This window comes from Aulonocara sp. 'chitande type north' Nkhata Bay, linkage group LG6, assembly GCF_057382095.1.
Source record: "Aulonocara sp. 'chitande type north' Nkhata Bay isolate Kocher_YH1m ecotype deep benthic linkage group LG6, A_spYH_male_GT1.1, whole genome shotgun sequence".
In the NCBI taxonomy this organism is placed as follows: domain Eukaryota; kingdom Metazoa; phylum Chordata; class Actinopteri; order Cichliformes; family Cichlidae; genus Aulonocara; species Aulonocara sp. 'chitande type north' Nkhata Bay.
The window spans coordinates 1,916,865-1,937,314 of NC_141349.1; the positions used below are offsets into that span (position 1 = coordinate 1,916,865).

At 46.6% G+C, this 20,450-nt stretch overlaps 1 pseudogene; it reads right to left on the reverse strand.

The window, feature by feature from the left end:
• Positions 1-507: 507 nt before the first annotated feature.
• On the reverse strand, positions 508-1,877 carry LOC147326986 (uncharacterized; annotated as a pseudogene).
• Positions 1,878-20,450: the final 18,573 nt, after the last annotated feature.

Sequence of the window (20,450 nt, forward strand, 5' to 3'; positions counted from 1 at the left end):
GGTGGCCAAATTCCATGCACAGACCACACCTGTTCCCATCCCGGGCCCCCACGTCACCCACAGATTGCTCTCCAGGAGGGAAGTGTCCTCTCTTATCCCAAATAAAGGGGTTTGAAAGTGGGCTTAGGGAACCCAGAGGTTAGGTTTAGGGCCGGAAGATAGGGGTTGAAGTTAGGGCCCAATGTTCAATCAGGGCTCTAGGCGGTTAGGTTTAGGGCCGGAATGAAATCCCTGCATGGGGTTAAAAAAGGTTAAGGTTAGGGAAGGCTTCAGGGCCAGGAGTTTATAATGGGATGGCCATAAAAGGGCCTATACAAATAAAAAATGAAGAAACAAGGAGAAAAGTAAAGAGGAGGGGAAAATTCCCTTAAATGGAGTTACAGCACCCTCTAGTGGGTTATATTGGGGTTAAACTCTCACAAAATGGCATCTGAAGCCTCCCTCAAGCACAGAAGTACATAAAATCAGTCACTCAAATTGGTTTCATGGAGATGCTCCATTAACATGATCATTCCAATGATCCAACATGTGCTCTGCAGTCTTGTCCGTCCAGCGAAGATTGTCCGATTCTGTGCTGAACTTATCAGCAGGTAGAGCAGGTATGTGCTCCTTTAAACCTGCAATAAAATTGTTTATGTGTAATAATGTGTCTTGTTCTGTTTTGGGAAGGGCAGAAGAAAAGTTAATCACTGGAATATAAATGTCAGCTTGGGGGAATTTTTCTTGTGCCGACCTCAGCGTTCTTCTCAGCTCCCTTATTGGTACATTTTTATCCCTCTGACACCTGTTATTCAGGCCGAAGGAGAGAACCAGCTTCTCCACCGATGTGTCACTGTCTGCTTTATCCACAAGGATCTCTGCATGGCCCCATTCTGTCAATTTGGACTCCCTCCGCAACATAAGGAGGAATCAAGCCCACATTGGTGTCTCCAATGATCACCGATGCTTCCTTTGTGTGCAGTCTCCACTCTCTGAGCTTTTTCTTTGTGCTTGGATGTCTCGTCGGGGTGCATACCTGTTGTCCAACTGAAGCTGTGTTGGTCTTCTTGGGGGTGGATTCCCCCTGTATGAGGTCCATCGCCTCCATGTTCTGTTGTAGCTGAATGGCGGGAGAAGATTTCCCCTCAGAAGAAACCCCATGAAGTGCTGTAGGGATTCTCCTCACCCTCTGGTCTCTCGCTGCCACTTGATTGGGCCCTGGTTCCTGTAGATGCACAGGAGGAGTGGCAGGTCTCAGATCGCCGTCTCTTCCCTCCTCCGTCTTACTGGAGAGTGACAGTTCACCTCCAATCGGGTCAGACGTCGTAGCAGTCGTAGTTTTGGGTGCGGTGTTAGCTGTGGGTGGAGCCTGAACTTGTGCTATGACAGAAACGATCCGGCCAGTAGTGGCCTGCAGTGCTGCGGGTTGTGTGTGCAGAGAAGCTGATTGTGATGCTTCAATCAGGGGTGCAATCATGTCCACCTCTCCATTTACTTGTGGCTGATGATCTGGTTCATTGATGGCGTTGCTCCGCTCCGTCGATCCAATAGTTGCCTACACGTCTGCCAGCTTCGCCACAATTACAGCCTCAGTTTGCTCCAAAGATTCAGGCTGAAGACGGCGGCCCAGATTCCTTTTGGCCCAGGATGCTGCTATCTCAAACGGGCCTCTCCAGTCCTGTTCAGGAAACTCAAAAAGAGTCTTAACTGCCTCCTCCATGCATTCATTATAATGATCCCAAAGGATTATCATGGTTGTATGAGCCCAGTTCTTAGCATTGCCCTCAATTAGAGTCTGCACTTCTCTATTGGGGATAGCTGGCTTAATCACAGTCATTAGATTGTGAGCTATCTTGTTCAGAGAGGGAGGAGGAACGTCCCCCGAAACATTCTTTAAATGGTGCACTGTCTTAATGAGTTTATGAATGATGTGAACCTTTGCTGAGAAGTCAGGATCATCTGACTGTATTTTCTTCTGTTGTCACGGACCCGGCTCTGGAGGACTCGGGGGTCCGTGAGCAGTTTTGACTGTTGTTGTTGTTATTATTATTATTATTATCATTATTTGGTGATGTGTGTGTTTTTCTGCACAATGCTGTGTTAGTCTGTGTCCCACTCGTATGTATAGGCAGGGTGTGGGTGTGTACCTGTGTATGTCTGCGGGTGTGGCTGGAGGATGGAGTACAGCCACCTGCAGGCCTGATGGGTGTGGCCCTGCGGAAGGACTGGCCACACCTGAAGTTCCTGCCACACCTGTTGGTGATCTGGGCCCTATTTCAGGAAGCCGGTTTAGTGCAAAGTCTGACTAAGTATACCCTGAGTTAACGAAAACTCTGGTTTTTCGGTTTCACAAAGCGAGTTCAGCTGAAGCCTGAGTGAGTCACTATGACGACACACTCCGTGAAGCTAACCTGCCCCCTAGCAGGTTTACTACAACTAACCCTGACTGTCCCCGCCTCTTTGTCGGAAACCTGACAGTAGGAAGTTTCAGACATGGCGTGTCCCTTCCTTGAAGAGCCAGTAGATCTTGAAGCCCAAATACTCCGCAGAGCTCTCCGCCGGGAGAGAGTGATCAGAGCGCGTATGGACATTTTATCATTACCTGATGATTTCCTGTGCGAACGTTACCGTTTCTCAGCACAATCAATAAGTTATTTGAATAACATCCTCAGGCCTAATATTGCGCATGTGACACATCGCGGACATGCTCTCAGTTCTGTACATATTATTTGTATTGCACTTCGGTTTTTTGCAAACGGGAGCTTTCTGTATAATATCGGTGACGCTGAGCACGTTTCCAAGGCTACCGTCTGTCGGGCAGTCAGGAATGTTACAGTTGCACTGAAACGTCTCCTGTACTCGTCTGTGGTGTTCCCCGGTCACAGACCCACAAGATTTATCAAAGAGGGATTCCACAAAATTGCAGGTATCAGGATGAAGAAAACTCAATGCATGATGTGGTGATACGTGAACTACCACTCAAATGGTACAAAAATTTCCAGGGTTCCCAGGCGTGATTGGCTGTATAGATGGCACCCACATCCCAATCATTGCACCCTCAGCAAATGAAGGAGACTATGTGAACAGGAAGTCCTTCCACAGCATCAATGTACAGGTACATAGTTCCCTGTAGCATTTCACACCAACAAGTGATGGCATCATGGTAATGGATGCCAATATGTGTTCTCTGCACTGTGTAGATCATATGTGATGCTGCCAACATCATCATAAATGTGGAAGCCAAGTGGCCAGGCTCTGTACATGACTCACGAATCTTCCGGGAATGTACACTGAGCACCAAATTTGGACATGGTGGGTCGAAGTAACTGTGAAATATACAGAGACCAATTGCCACAGGGACGTTTGCACTGACATGTATTCTTCTGTCCTAGGAGAGTTCACTGGCCACCTGCTTGGTGATAGGGGGTACCCATGTCTACCCTATTTGCTCACCCCTTACCCTGACCCTGAACCGGGCCCACAGCAGCGTTATAATCTGGCCCATTGCAGGACACGGGCCAGAGTTGAAATGACCATCGGAATGCTCAAGGCCCGGTTCCAGTGCCTTCGTAGACTCAGGGTCACCCCAGAAAGGGCATGTGACATCATTGTGGCATGTGTGATCCTACACAACATTGCCACGATTAGAGGTGAACAGTGTCCAGCTGAACCAGACAACAGCAGCGATCCACACGATGAACATCCTGACCCACCCACGAACGTACAGGATGGAAGAGCAGTCAGAGACACCATATGCCACAACCATTTCCTGTGACCCGTCAACCCAACATGTTACAAGACAAATACACAGATACTGTGGTCAACTGGCTTTATTGGTCACCCTGTATGTCCTGTACACAAAGTATAAATGCGTATATTAGTATGTTGTACAAACACTGACATGATTCGTCCATCTATGATCACTCCACCCACCCTTAACTGTTGTTCCAGCAGTACAATCTCCAGCTTCGACTTCTGGATCTGCAGCTTGAGGTGTACCATTTCCATGTCGCACTTCTGTATCTTCCTGGCCAGATATGTCTTATACAGCTGCTTTACAGGGAGCTATTGCAACAAAGGACATAGCATTGGCATCCATAGTACATGCCTACTTAGGTTGGTTGTAAATCAGTGCTGGACAACCCACTGTGGTAAGGTTTGTTGTAGAAGTGGCTGGACCCTCTTCCTCTTCATTTCCAGCATCACTCTGCCAGGGACATAGTAAGTCCATGGTGTCATCATAGTACCACATTGTCGTCAGTTGTTATATTTTCCACTGTACACTGTATACCTCATAGTGTGGCTCTGTTGCGGCCTCCTCTGTAACAGCTGTCACTGTTTCGTCATCATATGCCTGTGGTGGAGACATTTAACAACATTGCTGTTCTACTGTTGACACATGTAGTCTGTGGAGTATTACGAGTACTCACAACTGCATGTCAGTCTGGCTCAACAGGGGGCTGCACCAGATGCAGTACACCATTACCGTCAACTGGAAGAATATGGGGTTCATACAGGTCACTCATGACTTATGTGGGCGCAAATGGCAATTACCAGACATACCAATCACCATACACCTCATTGTCAGTATGCTCGCAGAGACAACCGACACTGAGGGAAGGCAAAATCAGTAGGTGTCAGGGTGGAAACGCTTTTATGAGCTTTATGTTGCATTGAGGTATATGTTCATATGTTACTCTTATTGGGAAAAGTACGAAATGTACTACTCGCTCTGTCTCTGGGAACAGGGAGCTCACCCTGTGAGAGGTTAACACACACACACATGTATGCAAAATTAAAGGACACTGCTATGCTCATAATAAAGACGTACCACTGCAGCTCGGTGTGTGTGAGTCTCTCCCTGGGCCCTCACCCGTGCAGCACGTTAACAGTTTCCAAGTGTCTCAGTGTTGTTTATTCACCTGACTGTTTGATAACTCTCATTCTCTGACAGTAGGACAATAACTTCACTACGACATAGTTCATTTTGGTCAAGGTGACTGTGCAGAATGGATGTATGCACGCCATGTATTGTTTTGGATTTACCCCTTATGTAGGCACTTGTGTCTTGTGGGGTTATTGCCTCAGAGGATGTCCCCGCAGAGATGCCTTCGGCCACAGGGCGCCCACTGTTTTGGCTGAGGGCCAACTGCTCAGCCTCTGTGAGTGGTGGTGGTGGAGGACCCCCACCTGTTTGTCGGGCCTCCGCTTTTTTTCTGTTGGCTGTGACGGCACACATTTGGGCATACAGAGTAGGCAAATGTGTACTTGTGATGTGCTCAGATAATTTCAATATGTGCTTACAGGAGGTATATTACTGTAGCCTCTAACTGCAATTGATTTACATCGGACAAACAGACCAAGCACTATGGCTCATAATACAATTACACCTTACCTGTTTGGACTATATTTTTATATTTCATTTTTACTTGCTGCCAGGAACGTTTGGGGCCTGTTGGGTTGCACCTGCGCTCACATCACATCACAACATAAAATGTATGACATAGGCAATGAAATGACATATACTGAGATGACGTGTTAAATGGGTGGTGATCCCTAGATCAATGTTTAGATTAACACTCACGCATTGACTCTGTCGGCTATGTTTTGCCATGCATGCTCCCTTTCCTTTGCAGCTGCGGCTGTGTTACTTTTTTTCTGCATGATGTGCATGCTGTCGGCATATGCTGCCATCAGAATTTCCGCCTCAAGCGCTGTGAAATATGTCGACCGCGCCTTCTTTCCCTCCGTCTCCATGGTGACTCGCTTAATCTGTGCTCCACTAATCGGGGCTTTATGTATCCTCGTGCGCGCGCTTGACTTGGGGTTGTAGCAACTCCGCGTTGATTGAACTAATTGTTATCAGCCTTTCTGAAACCGAATATTCCGAGTTGGACAGTTCGGGGTTACTCAACCGTGAGTATCGTTTTTCACTCGGGGTTTTCTAAACTGGCTTCCTGAAATAGGGCCCAGGGCTCGTTGGGGGAGCTACTTAGGAGAGAGCTGGAGCTCCCACCGGCGCGGGATCATTGAGTTATCGTACCAAGTCAGTGTGTGTCAGCATATGTCTGTGCTGTTCGTATATGCCCGCTGAGGGTATATATGCCCAGTTTCAGCCCGGTCAGCTGGCAACAGACCAACAGCATTCATTACCGCAGTGAGTAAACCCGACTCATTTGTGTCTATTAATCCTGTCATTGAAAATCAAAACACAGATGAACAGCAGAGGACGGTTTCCTTACACCCGGCCCCGCCTTCACGGAGGAGAAGGCGTCCTCGCAAGCAGCGTTCAGCCACATCTACACTCACTCCTGTGCTGGTCGAAGACTCAGGACCAGCGGCTCTGGACGCCACAGTGAGTAAAATGGACTCTGCCGGTGTCGTAAATTCCCTTCCTGTGAACATGGACATAGAGACTATAGCCACTACGGCAATTAACAATGGAGAAACTGTAAGAGGTGTAACTGAACTCCCAGTGGGGATTTTTGGACCACCGACGGACGAATGTGGCCTGAGTGCTAATGCTGGGGCAGAATTTTGCCTAGACAGCCCTGAGGTAGTTAGCTCAGAGTCGGTGGGGTCAGAAACTGTTTGCTTTACCTCCAAAAACTCAGAAGATGTTCACTCTGAGACTGTGAGCTGGGAGCTAGGGAGTTCACAGCATACAGACCCAGATGACTTTTTGGCTCAGTCTGGCCATATGGAGACAGAAGTTCTCCCCAGGGCTTCCCCAGAGGCCGAACTGGAGGCCTCAGTTGCCTCTGGACCCCTGGAATTTGTTGAGCCAGCTGTAACATTCTCATCCTCTCCACCCTCCATCATAGCCATATCACCCTCAACTCAGTCCACTGCCCAGCTAGTAACGGAGTCTGCTGCCCAGCTGGTAACTGAGTCTTCAGTCCAGTCAGCCTCTCACCTTCATCCTCAGTTGGAGGTTGATATGCCTGCTGGACCACCTCTGCCATCATTTCACCCGTCTGTCCCTGCATCGCTGTCCAGTCTACCGGGAGTAGCTGCCACAGCATCATCACCTCCGCCCTCTGCAGCTACTTCTCCACCAGCGTCCCATCAGACTTCAGCAACCGCAGCACTCTCGGCTTCACCATCCGCATCACCTACTCTACCTTCACCTTCCCCACCTGCAGATACTGCATCACCATCTTCACCTCCGGATCGACCATCAGTAGCTGTAGCGCAGCCGGAGGCGCTGCCGGAGGAGCTCGGCGAGCCGGTGGAGCCAGCGCCGCTGCCGGAGGAGTGGCCACTATCGAGAGAGGGGCTCGGCAGGCCGGAGGGACCCGCTCGGCCAGAGCCGGAGGTCGGCGTGCAGGATGCATCTCCACGCCGTCCACGTCCAGTGCGCCCACCACGCCGTCCACGTCCAGTGCGTGCAGCGCGCCCACCACGCCGTCCACGTCCAGCGCGTCCAGCGCGTCCAGCGCGCCCACCACGCCGTCCGCGTCCAGCGCGCCCACCACGCCGTCCACGTCCAGCACGTCGGGGATCTTGAGCCTTTCAACTCTGCCGCCCGCCGGAGCTGCAACGCTGGCGCCACCCAATCCGTGGCAGGCCACCAGAGATGCAGCACCGCCGCCACTGGATCAGTGGCAGGCCCCCAGAACTGTTTCGTTGCTGCTGCTGGATCCGTGGCCGCCCGCCGGAGATCCTGCTCTTCCACCAATGGACTAGAGGTAGGCCACCTGAACTGTTTTAGGGTCGTCGGGAGCCGACCCTTAGAGGGGGGGTACTGTCACGGATCCGGCTCTGGAGGACTCGGGGGTCCATGAGCAGTTTTGACTGTTGTTGTTGTTGTTGTTATTATTATTGTTATTATTATTATTATTATTATTATTATTATTATTATTATTATTTGGTGATGTGTGTGTTTTTCTGCACAATGCTGTGTTAGTCTGTGTCCCACTCGTATGTATAGGCAGGGTGTGGGTGTGTACCCGTGTATGTCTGCGGGTGTGGCTGGAGGATGGAGTACAGCCACCTGCAGGCCTGATGGGTGTGGCCCTGCGGAAGGACTGGCCACACCTGAAGTTCCTGCCACACCTGTTGGTGATCAGGGCTCGTCGGGGGAGCTACTTAGGAGAGTGCTGGAGCTCCCACCGGCGCGGGATCATTGAGTTATCGTACCAAGTCAGTGTGTGTCAGCATATGTCTGTGCTGTTCGTATATGCCCGCTGAGGGTTAGTGTTGATGGCTGCGTCTATGGTTTCCCTGCAGGAGGAAGAGTGGTCCAGAAAGGCAGCACGCACGGGGTGTGCGGAAACGCAACAGCGGGGAGCATGAGCACAGACGTCGGAGGGAAGCGCCTGGAATTACCTGGAAATGTTCAGTAACTTCATTATTAAATCTAATTTCAGTTTAATAAGTTATTAAACCAGAGTTCAAGAAGTGTAATGATTACTTGGAAATATGTGTGGTAAAGTATGTGTAATAACTTTGAATCAGGTCTGCAAAATACAAAATTACTATTACTACATTTCATAGTAACATTGGACAATATTGGAAGCAGACGATGAGTAGGAATAGAAAGTGCTGCTGATATTATTTGACTGAACAGGTCGGTCTTCTTAACGTCTTAAATATGATGATACTCGTGGCTCACATACATGTGTGATCTGTATAAACATGTTGGTTGTGAATGTGTGGCCTCTGGTGTGCACACTATGATGCTCTGTGGTGTCACTAACATCATGTCTTTCTTTGCCTTGGTGACTTGATCATGTGTCTGTTTATGTGAATAAAGCACTGCTCACATGTCATTAAAATGACATTTCAATGATTTCTTCATTGTTACAGTCTGTTGTAGTGGGTGTAGTTCTGAAAAACATGAAATTCATATAAATGTTGGTAAGAATCACAGCAGGACATTTACATGCAGCAGGGGATTATGAGTGAATCACAGTAAAGGAATTTAAGAAGAAAGAATTGAACCACGGCCCTCATCCACATCGTGTAACGCTGCATATTCTGTCCAAACATTATTACTGATGGAAATGACTCCAGAAAAGGTTCATAATGTCCCAGAACTAAAATCCTCTGTCACGATCGGGCGAATTACACACAGTAGTTCGGCGTGCCCGTGTGGCATGCTGGCTAGACCCAAACGCGGCGAAGGCTAGCGGTGGGTTGGAACAGACACGCAGTTATTCTAGTAACAATCAGTGCACGAAGCGTGGCTTCAGAACTGCCGTTACAGACAGAGAGCGAGCGAAGCCGGGATGAGAAAAAGGATCGAAGGGAAAAACACTCACGGTTGCTGAATCAGGCAGAGACTGACGTCTGCAAAGTTTCGGAGCTCCTGACATGAAGAGAACGATGTCTGAGCGGCGAACAGGTGGATGGCGTCTCTTTTAAACCCGGCCCCGTGATCAGCTTATCACCCCCCCCCCCCGAAGACCGGCACCCGACGGTCCAGGACGGCGGTGGCGGAAATCCGAGATGAGAGAAGGATCCAAGACGAAGCGGGACGGCACCCAGGAGCGCTCCTCAGGGCCGTAGCCAGCCCAGTCCACCAAATACTGGACCCCCCGACCCCGGGGACGGGAGTCCAAGATCCGCCGGACAGTGTAGACAGGACCCCCATCGACGAACCTGGGCGGGGGCGGGGCCTGGGAGGGGGGCGCCAGCGAGGAAGTGACGCGCCGTTTAAGCTGCGAGACGAGTAATACCGGATGGACCTTCATGGCGGGTGGAAGCCGGAGACGATAAGTCACGGGGTCGAGCCGGGCAGCGATCTCGTACGGGCCAACGAACCTGGGAGTGAGCTTCTTGGACTCGGTGCGGAGCCGCAGGTGCCTTGTGGAGAGCCAGACGCGATCCCCCGGCTGGAACGGATGACCCAGGCGGTGGCGGCGACGATGCTGCCGGGTGTACAGAGTGTTGGCTCGGGAAATGGCAGCCCGCGCCTTGATCCAGGCCTGACGACAGCGGCGGACCATCTGTTCAGCAGCAGGCACGTCGACCTCTGCCTCCTGATGGCTGAAGATAGGAGGATGAAAACCATGACAGACTTCAAAGGGCGAGAGACCGGTGGCAGAAGAGACGTGAAGGTTATGAGACAGCTCAGCCCACAACAGGTAACGAGGCTAAAGTGACGGTTGGGTGGAGACGAAGCACCTCAAGAAGCGCCCCAACTGTTGATTGGTCCGTTCAACCTGCCCATTGGTCTGAGGGTGATAGCCGGACGAGAGGCTGGGAGACGCTCCAATCAGGCGGCAAAAGGCTTTCCAGAACCTGGCGGTGAACTGGGGCCCCCGATCGGAGACTATGTCCTTGGGGAACCCGTGAAGCTGGACGACATGGTCCAAGAGGAGCTCGGCCGTCCGTTTGGCGGAAGGGAGGCCGGCCAGAGCGACCAGGTGCACCGCCTTAGAAAACCGGTCTACAAAGGTGAGGATGGTGTCAAGACCGTCCACGGATGGGAGGCCGGTAACAAAGTCAAGGCCGACATGGGACCAGGGACGTCCCGGCACAGGGAGAGGGCGAAGGTCGCCAGCGGGCGGCTGAGTGGAGGACTTGGCCCGAGCACAGGTGTCACAGGCGGAAACGAATTCACGGATGTCCCGAGTCATGGAGGGCCACCAGAAGGCACGACGGAGGAGTTGGAGGGTCCTGTCGGGCCCCGGGTGACCAGAGAGCGGGGAGGAATGAGCCCAGAGCAAGGCCTCCTGACGGCACCGGGATGGTACATAGAGCCTCCCAGCAGGGGTGTCAGGCGGAGGTGGTTCGGCGGTCAGGGCATCCCGGATAGAGTCCTCCAAGGGCCACCGAAGGGGGGCAGCGAAGCAATGAGAAGATAGGATAGGTGCAGGGTCTGACGTGAGGCCGTCCTGGGCGAACTGTCTGGAGAGAGCGTCTGCCTTAGCGTTCTTGGAACCAGGGCGGTAGGCGAGGTGGAAATTGTAAGGCTCAAAGAATAAGGCCCTACAGGCCTGCCTTGGGTTGAGCTTCTTGGCAGAACGAATATGGATCAGGTTCTGATGATCAGTCCAGATCAGAAACGGTTCTTTCGCTCCCAGGAGCCACTGCCGCCACTCTTCTAAGGCCCACTTGATGGCCAGGAGTTCTCGGTCTCCGACACCGTACCGTTGCTGTGTGGGAGAAAATTTCCTCGAGAAATAGCAGCACGGGTGAAGTTTTCCATCCGGGCCGTGTTGAGAAAGGACGGCGCCAGCGCCAACATCGGAGGCATCCACCTCCACCACAAAATCTCTGGCAGGATCAGGGAGGAGCAGGACGGAGGCCGTAGTGAACCGGTGGATAAGGTCTCGGAATGCCTGTTTCGCACCTGGGAAGAGGCAGAAGGGCTTGGGCAGGTTAGCTGGTTTGGTGAGGGATGTCAGTGGGGCAACAACGGTGCTGAAATTGCAGATAAAGCGCCGATAGAAATTGACAAAGCCCAGGAAGCTCTGTAGCTGCTTAAGGCTGGAGGGCTGAGGCCACTGGGTCACGGCTTGGACCTTTTGCGGGTCCATGGTCAGGCCATTGGAGGAGATGGTGAAGCCTAGGAAGGTGGTGGACCGCTGATGGAAAGCACACTTCTCCAGTTTGCAGAACAGCTGGTACTCGAGCAGCCTGCTCAGCACATGGCGAATATGGGTCCACTTCGGTGTGGGAGTAGATCAAGATGTCATCTAAATAAGCAAACACCCACCAGCCTAGCATATTCCGCAAGACATCGTTGATCAGATGTTGGAAGACAGCAGGGCTGTTGCAGAGGCCGAAGGGCATCACCAGGTACTCCCAGTGCCCGTTAGGGGTGATGAATACTGGGCTCCATATTAAACCCCGGTCATATGCTCAGGCGGTGACCGCTGACAGCAATGAGGAACCTGGAGAGCTTGACATTAGCTCCACGGAACAACAGGTGGCTGCTTTCCTGCGGTCCAAAGGGATTGCCCTGGACTGTAACTCTGTCGAAGCATGCCACCCTCTTCCCAGGAGGAACGGCAACATACCGGCTATTATATTAAGGTTTGTAAATCGAAAGCACAAGATTACGCTGCTGAAACAAGGAAGAAAATTAAAAGGATCTAATGTCTTTATCAATGAACATCTAACCAAACACAACGCTGAAATAGCCAAAAAAGCGCGACACCTTAAGAAGCTGGGAAAAATCCAAAGCACTTGGACGACGAACTGCAAAATATTCATTAAACTAAACGGATCACCAGAGGAAGCCAAAGTTCTGACCATTAAAAATATGGCGGATCTCGAAAAATATCAGTGAGCAACACGATCTGGACGGCAAACAAGGTAACAGACAACCACACACTCACTTATGACACACACTGGAAGGAAGAACTCAGATACATCTGGAAGAATCAGCTGCATCAGTCAGACAGTTGCAGAATAGGATCAATTGGAACTGAAAACATTTAACTATATGGATCACAATACACATGACTTGGAATATGAAATAGATCCAGACAACAACTTTTTCTCATCTAACAATAACAATTGCTGCTACTATACAAATAAAGACTACAATCAGAGGATTAAAACTTAGAATAAATTATCAATTATCCACTTTAACTGTAGAAGTCTCTATGCTAATTTTAGTCAAATCAAAGAATATCTTAACCAGTTTTCACATCCATTTAGTATCATTGCCTTATCAGAAACTTGGATCAATATGGAAAAAGGAACAGACTTTGAACTGGAGGGTTATGAATTCACATTTATAACTAGTCGAAACAAAGGAGGAGGAGGAGTGGCCTTGTATGTGGATAAATCCTTGAAATTTAATGTGGTGGAAAAGATGACGATGGTGATTGATAATGTACTAGAATGTAATACAGTTGAAATTTGTAAAGAAAAAAGTAAAAATGTGCTCATTAGCTGTATATACAGAGCTCCAGGTAGTAGTATTGAGACATTTAAAGACTGGATAGAAGAAACATTTATTGAAATAGCTCGCAAAAAGGTTTTCATTTGTGGAGACTTCAATATTGATTTGCTAAACCCAAATAAACATAAAACCACTGAGGAATTTATAAACACAATGCACTGTATGAACCTATTCCCTAAAATTACTAGACCTACCAGGATTACATCACATTGTGCAACTCTCATAGACAACATTTTTACAAATGACATTGAAAATAAGACTGTAAGTGGACTCCAGATTAACGACATAAGTGACCATCTTCCAATTTTTACAATCTATGATAGGAATTACAAGATCAATAAAATGGACAGTAAAAAAGAGTACAGACGAGTAAGAACAGAAGAAAGAATGAATGCATTTAAAAAAGATTTATTGAAAGAGACTGGGGTGAAGTATATCAGGAACAGGACGTTAATAGTGCGTATAATAAATTCCTTAGAATATTTACATTACTGTACAATACCAACTGTCCAATAAAGCAATATAGTAGGAAACAGAAATATATGGACTGTCCATGGATAACAAAAGGTCTGCAAAATGCTCTATACAGAGAGTTCTTAAGAACGAGAACTAAAGATGCTGAAATCAGATACAAAAGATATAAAAATAGGTTAACTAATATACTTAGATTTAGTAAAAAGGAATACTATAAGAAGCAATTAGATATAAATAGAAATAATATTAAAAGACTATGGGAAATCCTGAACAGTGTTATAAAATGTGGGACTGGACAAAAGAACTATCCCAAGTATTTCATTTGTAATGACCATGAAGAATACAATATGGATGTTGTGGCAAATAGTCTCAATGAATTCTTTGTAACTGCTGGACCAAATTTAGCAAGAACAATCACTCATCCTGGGAAAGCACAGGAAAAACCCGATACACTGATTGACAGAAATCCATATTCTATGTTTCTCACAGCCGTTGATGAAAATGAAGTTCTTGAAATTGTCAAAAAATGTAAAAATCACAAATCTTTGGATTGTAATGATATTGATATGATAGTGGTTAAAAGAGTCATTGAGGCTATTATAAAACCATTTACATACATCTGTAATTTATCATTTCAAACTGGTCGATTTCCAGACAGAATGAAAATAGCAAAAGTTATACCTCTATACAAATCTGGAAACAAACACCATTTCACAAACTACAGGCCTGTCTCTTTACTACCTCAAAATTTATAGATAAACATAAACTACTCACTGAGAGTCAGTACGGATTCAGATCAAGCAGATCAACATCATCGGCACTATTAGATTCAATAGAATACATCACAAATTCCATAGACAAAAAGCAATATGTGGCTGGGTTATTCATAGACTTGACAAAGGCATTTGACACTATAGATCAGGGGCGGAGCGTGGGGGTGGCTTACGGGGCTTAAGCCCGGGTTGTTTTGTCAGAAGCCCGGGGTATTTTGGAGTGTAATTTTTTCATAGTTAGATGCCTGGCTGACAACTGTATAAAACAAAAAGTACACACAATATTCGAAGCACATAGTGCACACTGTGGGAATTTACGACTGTGCGTGAATCCCCCCTGATATTGGTATGATCCGAGCTCAGGCACTAAGCGACTGAGCGAGGGGGCGGGGGGAGCTGCTGCCCGTGAGTGCGCTGTTGGAGAGACGGAGCCAGCCATACTAAGGAGAGCTTAAGTTTGACCAGGTACCAAAGCAAATCATTCGTACCGTACAAATAATGTAAATATGACGGTGCATCACGAAAGATTGATATGAAACTGATCACTTGACCAATATTATTTTACTTGCTCTTCAAGTGAATCAACAAATGGCGAAATGAAAAGCCGAACAAATGCTATTTTTTAGAGAGTCTTAGCTTACGTGTGTTTATTTCATATTTTCAGTTCTTACCCTCCCCGACTAATTCGGTTTCAGTTATGTACTGAAATATAAGAATGGACATTAGAGGGTTCTTTCAAAGAAAAAACTCAGGTAAATGTTATTTTATATATTATGCTTTGTATGTTGTTCAGTATATTTCTATGCAAAACAAGAGGGGTTTCAGTACACAGCAGGATATTCACATTTGTAACCAGATATTTACACTTTAGGGAGAAAACGTAAAACATTTTTACTGTACAACATCAATTTAGAGTAAACTTTTGTTTTAGATAAATATTGAAATATATTTTGAATTAGTTAAATGTCAGAATAAAGAGAGACAGAGCTGTCTATTTTTTATCACTTTCATTAAATTTAGGAGTACATGTACACTAAGTTTATTGTTAATTAATAAGAAAAGTCCAGACGATTCCATTCTGAGCTGAAGAAGCTTCTGATAGGTTAGTAGAGTCCATGTGAGTAAATTGGTGGCACAGCTGTGGATGCATATAAGGCAAAACACAGAGCCTGTTTCTTTGACATGGGAACATCAAGAGATGTCAACCAAAACACCAGGAAAAGAACTGTGGAGCTCCATAAATGTGGCTCAAGTTTGAATACAATTTGGTGCCATTTGCAATTAAAAAACACAGACAGTTTCTCTCTTTACTCTTAAAGTTAACAAATATCTTTTTATATTTATCAATCTAAAAAAATAAACATTTAGTCTGATTTGATGTTACAATTAAAAAAGTGTTTGTGTTTTGATCTGAAGAGTTTGTAAATATCTGTATATTTGATGATTGTCAGCACAAAGAGGGAGAGAGAGGAACAGAGATTGAGATGGAGAATGAGGACAGAACAGAGATGAACAAGAGCAGGTGAGACACACATGTTAGTCAAATGGTTGCTTACTAAAAGTATCACTGTATCATAGGTACTCATGTATCTCGTACCTAGTGTTTCTTTTTAGGTTTGCTATTTTTCAAATTCTATATTTATTAAGTTCTGCAGGCTTGTTTGCACAACAAGGCTAAATAATTATATAAACTTTTCTCAATCTAAATAGTGTACTTTGGTAGAATTAAATAAATAAGTGTAGTGCAGGTCTATGATGATTTTTAGTGCTACTATCATCTAGTTCTGATTGTGGTTATGTCTTGGTTAAGTCCTCAGTAGTCCTGATTTTGAACTGTTGTAGTCCTGTTTTAATTCTGGATCAGTTCTGGGTCTGGTTGAATTGGGGTTTAGTCCCTGTGTCTTGATACAGCCCCGACTTCGTTCTGTCTTGCTGCTCAATTAAAAAACTAGTTTAAGGTGTCCTGCATGTGTGATATATATATTTCCCTATATGAAGTCATTCTTTTTTGAACAAAACTCAAAACAGAGCCTATTAATCTTTCAGTCATTTCTACACCCCCCCCCCCCCCCCCCCTCAAAAAAAAAAAAAAAATCCCACATGCATACTACCCTTTAGGGCTAAGCCCCGGGTGTTTCAAATGTCTGGCTCCTCCTCTGCTATAGATCATGATATATTAATAAGAAAACTGGAACGTTATGGTGTCAGAGGGGTAGTTTTAGATTGGGTCTGGAGTTATTTAAGTTCTTCAACTTGTACATTAACGACATCTGTAAAGTGTCCAAAGTATTAAAAATGGTTCTCTTTGCTGACGATACAAACATTTTTTGCTCTGGTGATGATCTGCAGAATTTATTGGAGGATATGAAATAAGTAAAGTGAAGTTCTGGCTTGATAAAAACAAATTATCATTAAATTTGAATAAATCTAAACTTATGTTATTTGGAAATAGTAGTTTAAATACAAATGCAAAGATTCAAATAAATGGTGTTGATATTGAAAGAGTCAGTGAAAATAAATTTCTGGGGTTAATAATAGATGAAAAACTTAACTGGAGAGCTCACGTAAGATATATTCATTCCAAAGTATCACGAAGCATTGCAGTACTAAACAAGGCAAAACAGGTATTCGACAGAACATCACTTCATATTCTCTACTGTTCACTGGTTTCACCATACTTAAGCTATTGTGCAGAGGTCTGGGGCAATAACTATAAAACCACATTACATTCACTTTTTACTCTTCAAAAGAAAGCAATTCGAATCATCCACAATGCAGGTTATAGGGAACATACAAACTCACTATTTTTGCAGTCTGAAATATTGAAAATTGACGATATAGTGAAATTCCAAACAGCACAAATTCTATTCAAAGCAAAAAATAAAGAACTGCCAGGTAATATTCAGAGTATGTTTTTTTTGAAAGAAGGAAGTTATAATTTAAGGGGTTTTTGTAACTTCAAAACAATGAAGGTACGTACTACAAGAAAAGGCTTTTGTGTTTCTGTTCAAGGAGTGAAACTATGGAACAAACTGAATATGGAATTAAAGCAAACATAAAACTGTTCAAAAAGAGTTCTTCTCGATCTATAAAGAAAAGGAAAATATTTAAATTAAGTGAATGTCTCTATTTAAAAACAAACAAACAAACAAAAAATTCATGATGTGATATTATAGTATATAGTATATCAGAAATCTGTTCACTATTTTTATTACAAATTATATCAGTAAGGAAGCTGACTAAATATTCACTGATAATTTATGGGACAGGGGTGGGATTAAATAAGTGTATACTTCTTCCCACTCCCTTTCAACATGTAAATTAATCAGAATGTTTTTTTGTATGTAATTTGTATAGTATTTTTTTCTCTCTTATTTCTTTTCTAAATGTACTTGTATATTGTTCACATGTTGAAATAAATTACCAATCAATCAATCAATCAATGAAGGCCGTCTTCCATTCGTCCCCTTCCCTAATTCGCACCAAATTGTAGGCGCTGCGTAGGTCTAGTTTTTGTGAAGATGCAGGCCTGGGAGAGGGAATCGAGTGCGGTGGATAGCAGAGGAAGAGGATGGCGGTTCTTGACGGTGACTTTATTCAAGCCCCGATAATCTATACAGGGGCGGAGCCCGCCATCTTTCTTCTTGACAAAGAAGAATCCCGCAGCTGCAGGGGAGGTAGAAGGGCGAATAAAGCCCTGTTGGAGAGCCTCAGCAACGTACTCCTCCATGGCTTTGTTCTCTGCGGGTGACAGAGAGAACAGGCGACCACGAGGAGGGACCGCTCCCGGGAGGAGCTCGATGGCCATGTCGTAGGAGTGATGAGGAGGTAGAGTAGAGGCTCGCCTCTTACTGAAGACCTCAGATAGGTCGTGGTAAGACGGAGGGATCATATCCAGATCAATGGGCTCCGGGGGTGACGCCTCTTCTGACTTTGGTCTGAGAGAGAAGGCAGCGGCGAGGACACTGGGGACCCCAATCCAGGATCTGGCAGGAAGACCAGGAGATGTGGGGGTCACGTTGACGGAACCAGGGGTATCCAAGGATGAGAGGAGAGGAAGGGGCCGAGACTACTAGAAACCGGACCTCCTCCTGATGATCCCCAATAGACATACGAACCGGCTGGGTCTGGAACTGGATCGGGTAGGGTTGGAGGGGTCGCTCATCTACTGAGGTCACCGGGAGGAATCGATCGACGGAAGTTAACGGAATGCGAAGTCGAGAGGTTTTTGGTCTATGAAGTTCTCAGCGGCTCCGGTGTCCAGGAGGGCTTCAGATGAGAACTGTTGGTGTTTCAGGTGAAATATTACTGGTAACAGAAAACGAGAGGGGTCAGAGGAGTGGGAAGGGCCAGGTGGGACTCCCCCGCAGTCTACCTGGCGTCGTCGTTTCCCGGACGTAGCGGGCACGGGGGACAACGGTGTCGAGCTGATCCACAGTAGGCGCAGAGACCCTCACGCCAGCGTCTCTCTCTCTCCTCTTTGGAGAGTCTACCCAGCTGCATGGGCTCCTCGCTGGATGTGCTGCTTGGGCTAGCAGTGGCTCCGTCAGAGGGGGGAGGAGGCTGCGAAGACGTGGCCCTCTGAGGCTGGAAGGGTTTGAAGGCCCGAGGGGTGTGGTGAGGCCGCGACATCACTCGTTGGTCGATCTTCAGGGCGAGGTCCACGGCCTCATCCAGAGTTTTTGGGGCCTCACGGCCGGTCATCTCATCTCGGATGTAATCAGCCAGTCCCTCCAGAAAAATAGAGCGCAGAGAAGCATCTCCCCACTTTAGCTTAGCGGCCAGGGTGCGGAATTGGGAGGCAAAGTGATAGACAGGTCGACTGCCCTGGCGTAAATGAAGCAGCTGTGACTCCACTTCCACTTCACTGCTAGGGGGAACAAACGTCTTTTTTAATTCCTCCACAAACAGGGCATAGTCATTGCAAGCTGCCGATTTATTGTTGTAGAGAGCCACGCCCCATTCCTGAGCCTGGCCAGACAAGAGAGAGGTTAGCAGTGCAACCTTTGCACTGGCGGTGGCGTATTTAGTGGGCTGACATTTAAACAGCATGTCTAAAGTGGCGAGCAAACCATCAGGCCGGCCATCAACTCCGTTCCACTTATCTGGTAGTCCGATCCGGGGCTCCGCGCTCACCGGCACTGGCTGACATTGCAGTGAGGTAACGGAAGTGGAAAGTTGGAGGACAGTTTCGGTGAGGGACTCCATTTTTGTGCTCATCCGATCTACCACACCGCGAAGATATAGAACTTCGGCTTTCAGCCGTTCGAATTCCGCTGGGTCTATATGAGGCTCAGACATCCTGTCACGATCGGGCGAATTACACACAGTAGTTCGGCGTGCCCGTGTGGCGTGCTGGCTAGACCCAAACACGGCGAAGGCTCGCGGTGGGTTGGAACAGACACGCAGTTATTCTAGTAACGATCAGTGTACGAAGCGTGGCTTCCGAACTGCCGTTACAGACGGAGAGCGAGCGGAGCCGGGATGAGAAAAAGGATCGAAGGGAAAAACACTCACGGTTGCTGAATCAGGTGGAGACTGACGTCGGCAAAGTTTCGGAGCTCCTGACATGAAGAGAACAATGTCTGAGCGGCGAACAGGTGGGTGGCATCTCTTTTAAACCCGGCCCCGTGATCAGCTGATCACCGGCTGACATCCTCTGCCTATAAACTCAAATAACCAATCAGGAGTGGCCTTTTACAAAACCACAGCCTTGATCTTCCAGATGTATCAGTATCACATCACAAATGTTGCCATTTCTTATCATTACAGCATTTTCTCAGAAGCTTATTGTTCATCCATCTAAACACTCATTAGTTAATCATGTACATCATTGTTCTTTGTATGCTGCTGCTAAATGTCCATCTTTGCATATTCGCAGACTCTCCCATTGGTTGATCTTTATCTATAAATCTCTCCTTGGGCTGGTTCCATCTTATTTATGTGTTTATATGTGTGAAAACCACAACCAATACAACCTTCGTTCGAACAAAATCATACAATTGATTGTCCCAAAAATCAGAACAGAATTGGGGAAAAGGGCTTTTAAATACGCTGCCCCTGCTTCCTGGAATAATCTGCAGAAGGAACTGAAATTATCAGAATTGGTTACCTTGGGAGAGTTTAAGTCTGTCTTAAAGGAACGAGAGAACAGCTCTTTTACTCAGTGTGATTGTTTTTAATGTACTCTTAATTTGATCTGTTATTGTATATTTTACACATGTTTGTATGGGATATTGTATTTGTTTTAAATGTTATATACCTATGTGGTATGTGACTTTTGTTGCTATGATGCCAGGTCTCTCTTGGAAATGAGATTTTTAATCTCAATGAGATTTTTACCTGGATAAATAAAGGAT